This window comes from Colossoma macropomum, unplaced genomic scaffold, assembly GCF_904425465.1.
Source record: "Colossoma macropomum unplaced genomic scaffold, Colossoma_macropomum, whole genome shotgun sequence".
NCBI lineage: Eukaryota > Metazoa > Chordata > Actinopteri > Characiformes > Serrasalmidae > Colossoma > Colossoma macropomum.
The window spans coordinates 29,006,742-29,017,364 of NW_023494791.1; the positions used below are offsets into that span (position 1 = coordinate 29,006,742).

General features: G+C 37.0%; 1 long non-coding RNA gene across 1 annotated transcript; it reads left to right on the top strand.

Annotated features, from left to right (window-relative positions):
* The first annotated feature begins 6,424 nt into the window (after nt 1–6,424).
* On the top strand, nt 6,425–10,386 carry LOC118810768. Its single transcript, XR_005007444.1, has 4 exons — nt 6,425–6,626; nt 9,239–9,279; nt 9,412–9,537; nt 10,281–10,386. It is a non-coding gene; the product is annotated as an uncharacterized LOC118810768 (long non-coding RNA).
* The last annotated feature ends 237 nt before the right edge of the window (nt 10,387–10,623 follow it).

Genomic DNA, 10,623 nt, shown 5'->3' on the forward strand with positions numbered 1-10,623 from the left:
TCCTATTGGAAAAGTAAAACGTGATCGGTTAATTCCTGGTCACTTTGTAATTATGCTTATAGTTAACCTATTGTGTTAGGCCATCTCTTTAGCTCTTCATTTCATTTTTACATGACCGTTTTCAACCTCTCTTTGAGCTTTAGAATTGCACAGCTTGTTTTTGTTACTGTACCTTTAAGACTGAATATGCAAATGAGATCTGTTCTTATGGGTGTCCTGTATTGTGCCTCATTTAAAAGTAAACAGGCTGCAACATAGTAACATACATAGTATAGTTTTAGTACATACATAGTACTAGTTTCAGTTTATATTTAGTTTCAGTTTTAGTTTTTAAGTACTATGATGAAAGCTGTTATAGTAGCTATTTGACAAGGGTACAGTAAAGTTAACACAGCAGCAGACTGAGTTCTGTTTGGCACCAGCTTTTTTAAAGACAGCCAAATATAAGGTATTCACTTCAAAACACACTGGACACACAGAAACTAAAAGTTTTTCTTTTTAGTTTTGCAGTAGACATCATGGTTTTGATTTAGTCTTCATGTTTTTGAAAACTGTCATTTTTATTTTTATTACAGTTAACAAGCACATTTTTTCACAGCTAGTTTTTATTTTAGCAATAGCTTTAGTTAGCTATAATAACCCTGATATGTACATGTTGTTTTTTGTGACATCACAAAACTCTTTGCAGCTTAGTGTCCATTTATTGACTGGGAAGTAAACATTACATTTTGAAACTTTAACACTGGTTATATACTGCATCAAGTGCTTTCATTTAGAAAGTGAAGAAATAAATATTTTCATGACATGGACCCTTTAAGGCGGACAGTTAGCAGGATGCTAACTGGTGGGGTATAAGCTTCCATCACTTATTAGCCACAGCATCCTTGTATCTCCAGTGCAAAGCTTAAGAAACAAACTTTGGTTTGGCTGATGGACTACAGTTGGGGCAAGTGGGGGGGGTATTAGGTTTTTCAGTGAGCCGCTGCTGTAGAGGTTTGGCACAAAGTATGCATGAGAGATTTATGGCCTGCACCACTCCCCTGTTCTCTCCTATAGCAACAACACACCACTCTACAGTGTGAGTGATCGTTGGATGTGTAAGTGAATAAGAGATCAGAAGAAGAGCTCAACCTGACACCAAGAAGATTAATCAGAGCAGGTGAAATACTTTGTACACTAGCATTACAGTCTCTCTTTGAATGGCTACTCAACTTACATAAACTAAAACTTATGTTGTTAGTACTAGAGTTTTAGAAACTAAAGGTTTGTTTTTACTTATTGCTGCCTTTAAATTGTGATTTTTTGTAATTGTTGCTCTGTGTCTCCTTAAGGTCTTTAAATACAATGTATTATCCTTGTAATTATTATATTTATCATAAACATGCTTTATTAATATAGATGTATACATATGATTGTTGCATTAGATTGTATGCTGCGCATATAAATTGTATTTAATGTGTTAGGTATTATAAACAATATAGTAATAGTTTATATTTGGCACTTTTTAGTAACACAAAGACAGCTACAATGATTGTGAATACAAATATGAAGTAACATACAACATTAATTAATTAGTTAACACTGTACAAATCTATTTTTAATTATATTTAAAGGGAAATTACACTGATTTTACAAAATTTCTGCATAATTCATTGGTTCTAGAAAAACTTACCCAGTGACTATTGTTCACAGCAGTGGTGATAGAAACCAAAGATCTGAAGAGTTTTTATGCTTCTAAAAGTTCCCTCACAGAAAGTTATTAGATGAAATGGTTATGAATACACATTGACATTTCTCTGAAGGGCATCTGTGCACAGAAAAATCTGTGAAATTGCCCTTTAATATTATAACAGAATTATATATACATATAAGATTATTACAAATTATTGCAGAATTAATTATATTGTTATAGAATTAAAATGTATTTTTATATTATAAATATGCTTTATGTTTAGCTTTACTTTTTATAGAATTAATGAGATTAAATATTAAAGTGTTGTAGAATTAAATATAATTGTATATAATTATATGATTTAATATGATTTCTATGACCATAGAATTAAATATGGATCTCCATAAAGCACTACTAAAGGGAGATTTCTCAGTGATAAGGCGGCTCGTTGAATCTGGAGTGGACGTGAACGGACGTGATGCTGAAGGTCGAACACCGCTGATGCTTTGCTGCCTCCATGAGGGAGAAGACTGGGCTGTGGGTGTGGCCAGGATGCTGCTGATGAACAAAGGTCAAGTGGGGTTGACGGACAGCTATGGACGATCCGCTCTTATCTATGCAGTTTTGTACCAGCGTCTTGGTCTTGTCCAGATGTTTCTTCAGGCTCTGGACTTTGACCTTAATGCTCAAGACCTTATGGGTCAAACTGCATTGGACTATGCTAATCATACTGGCAACCAGGTGATAAAAAAGCTGCTACTACATGCCATGAAGAGGTGTCGTTCAATGTCTAGACCTTCAACCACAAAACCTCTCAGCCAGAAGTTGTTCCACAGTAAAAATTCACTCAAATCAGACACCACTAGCACGTTTACAAACCTGCTTCCATACAAAACTCTCTCAAAAGAGCTGTGGACGAATCGAGAAACCATCCAGAGATTACTGGGACCAAAACGCTATCCTGTTTCAAAAGGTACAACCAAAGTTGCATCAGAGAAAATTAAGACAACGGAAGATCTAAAAAGGGGAGATGAAAGCTCTTCTCTTGTCCAGAATCCACAAACAGACACCAGTCAGGTGTTTACAAAACGTTTTCCATACAAAACCCTCTCGAAAAGGCTGTGGAAAAATCAAGAAACTGTCCAAAGAAAGCTAAAACCGAAACATCTTCCTGATTCCAAAGCCGTATCCAAGACAGTTATGAGTGAGATAGAGATCAAAAGTGGATATGAAAGCTCTCTTCTGGTCCAGAATCCAAAACCAGACACTATTAGCATTAGCAATACTCACTCAAAGAAGCTGTGGATAAACCGGGAAACTGCCCAAAAAAAATTGTTTGTTCTAGCTTCAAAAGCTGCATTGGAGAAGAGTCGGGGGACGGCTGGAGATGAAAAGTCTCCTCTAATCACTCCTAAAGACTGGAGATTGGACCTGAGGAGTTTAATGGACGCTTTGCAGGCCCAGAGCAGTGCCTCCTATAGGCCAATGGCTCAGCCTTACCTGCAAGCCCCAAGGCAACGCCGCAGGCCTTCTCGGGCAGTAAAGTCTATGTTTCTGCGCAAGCAGAAGGGCAGGAAGATGTCTCTTAGTGCTCTGGATGATGTCCTGGAGAATGAAGGGCAGATTTTTTTCTGCCGCCGTTGCACCCTAGCTTCAATCCCCATGATCCAGCTGTCAAAGGGTAGGAAACCCAGCATCCCTGTCCTGGAAAACCTCAGACTGGGAGGAGAAAGGAATGTTAAATTTAATAAAACTGCTGGAAACTCTCTGAAATGAGAGCTTGAAAAAAGCAGTGTGAAATATTCATGTTATGGATTGGCCAAAAATCCAGTTTTATAATAACTTTGCCCTTTACTCTAAATGTAGTCGATCAGCCAAGACATGCTTGATGTCTAAAGTTTGCTTCTTTTTTGGCACTAAAACTATGATTCGGATGTAGCTAACAATTAACGGAAGCTAAAATCCACCCATATGCCTAAATTGTCAGTTATCACAAACAGACTTGCTTATGTGGTTTCTGACATTGTATGATATACTGTGATCAGTAAACAAGGACAACATTCAGGCTTCAAGATGGTACTAATGTTTTAGATATGCTTATGTATCTATCTATTTGACATTACCTAACAACTCCACATGGTTTGAGGAAAATGTGTGATGATTTAAGGGCCCATATTCCACATTTTTCAGGCACGTTGTATTTCTCCACTTATGATGTTTGTTTGGGTGTTATGTACCAAAACCAGTCAGAATTCATCTTTCAACTTTTATTCATCCTTTAGAATTAAACAGGTTGTTTTTGTTACTGTGCTTTTAAGACTGATACATATGTAAGTGAGCTCTGCTCTGATTTGCTGCCCTGTATTGTGTCTCAGTTATAAAGTAGTCAGGACTGAAATAGTGTTTAAAATTTAAGTATGCGTGGGCGTGGCTAAACTGCTGTAGGCTGAGGAGCGGGCGGATATATGTAAACATGTTGGTTTGTGTGACGTAAAACAACGAACTTAATACAGGCTATTATTGCGGCTTAGTTTCCATATTTTGACTGCATGGACTGGAGAGTGAACGGTACATTTTTGAAACGTCACATTCGTATAAAAAAGTGAGGATATCTGTTTTTCTGTGAAATGGACTCTTTAAGGCAGACAGTTCATTGAATGCTAATTGGTGGGGTATAAGCTTCCATTTCTTGTTAGCGAGCTACATTAGCCTCGTAGCGCTGGTGCAAAACCAAAGAAGCGTCATTTCTGAGTGACATTTTGGCATATTGGTCAAACTGTGTTTCTCATTTCTGTCTAAACCATCATTTTCACCATTTGTCAAAGGAACAGATATTTTGTGTGTTGAAAATTCACCAGACTTTACTGTGGCACTCTATAGAAATAGAAATTAATTGATTGATTTAATGTACTTAGTGAATAATACAACACTGCAGAGCAGCCATTTAATGCATTGTATTCACTGAGGATTAAAACACAACTGAGCCCTAAAATGTAGCCTATGTCCATTTTGGTCCTCTGTCAGAAAACCTGTTGTTTAAAATTATTTAGGACGCCATTTTTTATGGAGGACCAGATTTGCCAAAATGAAAAATAAATAAAATTAAAAATATATGACTTAAATAAATGACGTAAATTAATATATGAAGTAGAATGATAAATCTAAAAATAAATAAATATACATAACAATTAATGTATTAATAATTAAAATCTTACACAAATTAATATGTCTGCATTTATTTGTCTGTTTAGTAATTTACCCTTCTCACTAATTTTTGTATTTATTTATTTTTTTTGTATTTATGTTTCTTTATTAACATTTTTCTGTTTTTCTATGAATTTATTTTATTAATTTATTTCCATAACTATTAATTTCTATATTTATTTATTTCTCTATTTATTTCTGTATTTCCTTGTCCTTATGCTAATAAAGGGGCTGTCAGTCAATGATGTCACAGCGTCTTAATATTCCTATTGGTTGATCGATGTCAGACTCTGTGGATCGATTGTACATGTCTTGCTCTCTCCGCGGTAACTAAGGACAAGACAGTACAATAATGGCTTCTTACAGCAGCAGACAGTCAGAAATCAGAGAGTCTCGGCTGATCTGGCTGAAAATGCAGGTCCGGATTATTTACTCTTTCGTGTGGAGGCTGTGGGGACAGTTTGATCCATTTTGCTGCCTCTGCTGATACAGAGGTCGACCCCGTAGTGTTCAGAACTTTGGAGGAGGTGGTTCATCGTCTTTTCCTGCAAAATTCATATCACTCAGACATTCGGACGCCCTTCTCACATATGGCCTGTAGAAGCCATCGAGAGTTATTTATCGGCAGGTTTGTCTGTCCGTGCAGTGCTTTATGGAGCTGGTGAAAGAACAGTTTAATCAGCTCTCCTCCTCCTGGTCTTGATTGCTAAGCCTGAACGTGAAAAACACGCCCCCTCATTATCATATGAACGAAGAAATACAGAAATAAATAAATGAAAAAATAAATAAATGAATTGATGAAAAAATAAATAAATTAATACATGAATCAAAGAATAAAGCGAACAATTGTTAAAAATATAGATATGGAAAAAAGATAAAAATGGCATTAATAAAACAAAATAAATAATACAGAAATAAATAATTTGAGAAATATATAACTGCAGAAAAAGGAAATATGTGTATAATTACAATCACAATAAGCAATATATACTTTATTTAGTTTTTTTATTTATTGATTAATTTACTGAGCCATTTATTTTTTAATTTTATTTATTTTTTAATTTGGCAAATCTGGTCCTCCATACATTTTCACTCTGTGTACCAAATGAACAGACCATCAGAGTGGTTTACATAATGAGGTGGTGTCAGGAACCAGGCATATGATGTCTACAACGCACATTTAGCCGTTTTATTTACTATCCAAAACAACCAGTGAAACTACGTGTCTTTTGAGTTTCTGTATATAGTGTTGATAATGGTAAAATAATCGTAAATCTGAAAAAAGAGTTGTGCTGGGGGACTATTATGCCTTGCAACTCTCTGCATGTTTAAAATGCGTTTTAGACCAAAACTTTGTCTTTATCTATGGTAAAACAGTGTCAGATATCTTAGACAGCGTATTTGTAACCATTTCATGTAATAACTTTCTGTGAGGGAGCTTGTCAGACGTCTGGCATTTTAATCAAGCAGCTCTAAGGGAGTTTAATAGTGAAGAGTGAATTAAATGAGAGTGTGAAGGTTGTAAAAAAAGCTTCATTAACGGCCTCACTGCGCAAGAGGTCGCTGTTGCTGAAGACACGTTTTCCCGGCCGGTGTGACGCTATAGTGGTTTCGGCCAATGAGCTGAGAACAGCCTAAGTTTGAACAGACGCGGCAGTTGAAGCAGCGATGCTAAAAACACAGAAATATTCTAACTACTAAAATAATATCTGAGGTGGAACAACTAGTTATTTCGTCCCGAAACCATAAGGTAAGACTTAAAAACCTGGAATGGTGAAATAGCAGGCGTTTATACATACGTGTGTTTTCACAGCTTTAACGTACATAAACAGCAGCTAATGAAGCCTGACATTCGGCTAGGTTAGCAGGCCAACAGGACGAGTTTAGTAGGGATATATAAGTAAAACATGTTCAGCGCTTTGGGCTATCCGTCTGGCAGCCTTTCTAGAATGAAGCAGAACATCGTTATTAATTTGGTTTAGGAGCAGGCAAGGTTAATACAATGACCAACTCTCACTGAAGCCCAGAGTCTAATATACATACAGAAAGAAGAGAAACTGTAGCTAGCTAACGTAACTTTAATTCATATTTAAGTAGTTTTGTGAGACTTTAGTTAATACTGCAGGGAGCCGCAGTAACGTTAGCTAGGTTAGATTAGTCATATTACATAGCCATTCATGGTAACGTTAGTTATTCCTAACGTTACCTTTGTTATGATGTTTAACACTAGCTGCTAAACAGTAAGATACAGTAAGATTTCTGTTCGCTCGTAAGCCAGCGAGAAGACATTTGGGTTTACTACGCTAGCTAACGTTACATGTCCAAAAGTAGCCAGATGACCCTTCTAATGAATGAATTTAGCTACTTCAGCTACGTTCTCCATATAAAAGCATTGCCGATAGGATGGGACTCGCGTGAGCCCACAGTCAACATGCACAACGACAACCGTCAGCTAGAGGTGTATAACGCCTGTGGAGCAGTTGAACTGCGTTCTGTTGAGTGATGGAGCTCCATCCACTACCTTTGGAGCGGCGTTTGTGATCTAGGACTAATCCATTGTCATCCAACTTCAGTAACTGATCTCACTAATGCTCTTGTACCTGAATGCTAGGGGTGCGGGAAAAAATCGATTCTTAGATGCATCGCGATGCGGACGTGAACGATTCTGAATCGATTCACAAATGTCAAAAATCGATTTTCTAAATATTTAATTTATAACGTAACGTTGACGGAACGCAAAAGGCGGAAAGTGCAGCGCCCGGACAGTGACGGCACATTACAAAAACACACATGGATGAGCGAGAAATCCGACGACAGCCTCTGCATTAAAAGCCAGGTTAGGTCAGGAGTCGCAACCCAAATGATAAGAAGAGCCATTTTGACCTTTCAACAAAAATCAAACCACCTTGGCAGCCACAACATTTAATGTCCAGTATGTGTCAGTATGTGATAATTTCCTAGTACAGGCTAAACAATATATACGAAAATTTACTTCGCTCTGCTTTAAGCTTCGCCTACAGCCGCTTTCCTCCCATCTCCACCAGGACACTTTTCTTCAAAAGTAGATCAGTTTATTGTAAAACGTCTCAGCGTTCGACTGTTTTACGAGGCCGAAGTCGCTTCTTGTTCTCCAGCTTCTTGTTCGAATTTCCCTGTTCCACTTTAAATTGTGCCGAATGTAAATGCGGTACTATTTAAGGTAGAACGGGACAATTCAAAAGAGAAACTGATTTCATCTTCGCCACTTTTTAGTGTTTGACAGTCTCGTTGTAGATTTAACGTACCAGGAAACCAACTGCGGTGCTTATAAATGCGAATAACGCATCGCTGCTATGCGACCTGCAGTCTGCGGAGTCGTTGCGAAACAGGGCTTTCTCGCTATGTTGCACACGACCCGTCTCGAAGATATTTCACTGACACAGCGACCCCGCCCCCCTCCCGTCTGTACAACGAGATCAAAGTCATAAAGTCACTTGAAACGGGTAGGACGGCTGTAACATGTGCTGCGTGGTCATCCATAACCACAGGATCTTATTTCACCGTAACTGCGCATTTTATCGCAGATGAGTGGCAGCAGCGTCTCATGTACTCCAATCAAGAGCAGTGAATGAGAGCCTTCTAGTTCACTTGCCACATTACTTCCATTTGACTTATTAATAAAAGATATTGCAAGTAAATTCATTATGGATTATTGCAGATACTTTGCTTTAACATTACCAAGTCCTCAGACAGTGAGAAAATAGAAATGCTGTATAGAAAAATAAGATGTATCAAGATGCATCGATAATCGTTTTATAATCGCATCACAGCCCTCTGAATCGTAATCGAATCATGAGGTGCCTAGAGATTCCCACCCCTACTGAATGCAATCATAGCCTCACAGCAATGTTATAAAGCCTTACAAAAGGGAAAGACTCCCTATTAATACAATTAATTTTACAAGAGATATTGAATGCACATGCGTGTAAAATACATTTTGTGTGTAAAATGCAAAATGGTAACTTTACAGAAGAGGGCAAAACGTTCTTAACTTTTAATGTAAATTAAAGTACAGAGGTTTTATTCTAGGTGGTTTTGGAGCATTTCTGTTGGTCCATTCATCATGAAATCCCCAGATAATGTAAAGGACAACTGCCCTGTTTTATTATGTGGAAAAATAAAAATCTGTAAAATGGAGATGTTTTTTTTTTTTTTTGTTTGAACAATGTACACAATCATCATTATGATGGGGGGTGGGGTGTTGGAAGAAGTTTTTTATTTTTTTTTTTATTTGCAAAAGACTCAATTTAAAAACTACATTTTAAACTCATGGTGTTTGAAGTTGGCTATTTGTAAGATACTAACTTTTACCAAATTTTATAGAAGAACGTCTCTAACAAAGAGCCATGTCTACTAGAGGTCAGGTAAGTTTGTCCACTGGTTTTGTATACACTTTCATTGCAGATCTACCTAGTGACATCAAAAGAACTGCTAATATGATGATTTAGCCCGTTTGGTCATTGCAGGAGAAAACTAACAGTTGTTTCAATTCACAGCAGCCTCTGATGAGATCCGACAGAACTCCACTGCGAGATGTGCAGAATGAAGTATTGGCTTTACACCAGCAGAAAACGGCAGGTGTCAAAGCTGCATCGTTAGGTCACAAGAACCCTGCACAAGAGGTATATCCAGAAAGTTGAGATAGTTAATGTCTGCTCTTTATAAACATATAACCTCTGTCAGGACCAGAAAGAAGCATATTCTTAACTTTTAACATATGTTAAAGGGTCATCATAGAAAAACAATTTTCTCACTTTTTTATGTAAGGATTAGATGTAGTATATAAACATTGTTAAAGTTTCAAAATATATCACTGTCATTGGTCTACACTGCCCATGTAGATTATGTTCTGTAATATCATGAAAACCAGCATATTTACATTTAGCCACCTTTCAACTTGGACTGCTTTTTGAACTTGAGATAGAGGATGTTTACATGTATCAGTCGTAATGGCACAGTAATAAAATCAGCATATTTTAATTATAAGAGGTGAAGACAGGTTGAAAAACTGTCATGAATTACAACTGTTTTTGTTACATAAACCCACACAAACATCAAAGTGGATGTAAGGTACAAAGTTAAATACACATAAATTATAGGCGATATGCCCTTTTAAATGCATCAAGATGTTTCAAGTACTTTATTGAGTACCTTTTCTATTAATTATACAATGTAAAGGGCAGGTGGCACATTAAAATCATATAAAACAATTAGAAAAAAATGCTAATAAGGCTTTGTTTTTATGGTGATGATTTGTTTTGTTGTAGAAGATCATCAATATCTTCTAGGATATTAATTCCCCCTGTATTGTTAATTTTGTTTTCTGATTTTAATTAGCATATTATGTCTCCTCCTTTTCAAATAGGTTGAAAACGTGGGCCCTTTCTGTGGTCCAAAAGCTGATTGCACCTTCATCACCAGCATTTCTTCAGACAGAAGTGAAGAAGGTGCAGACGGCATGAATGACCACTTGGGAAATGTCACATTGAAGTCCTTCTTGTGTGCAGGAGGGGAAGTTGAAATTTCAGAACGATTTGAAATGTCAGATGAAAACGTTCTCTTTAGAGCTCTAATGCTGGAAGATGGTCCACAGGCTCTTAACAACACAACTGTAACATATCCAGAAGATAATGTGGCTGTGCTTTCCAACAGTGAACATGTTGACCATCCATACTGTACTCACCCGGCTGATGAGCCTAGCTGTGCAA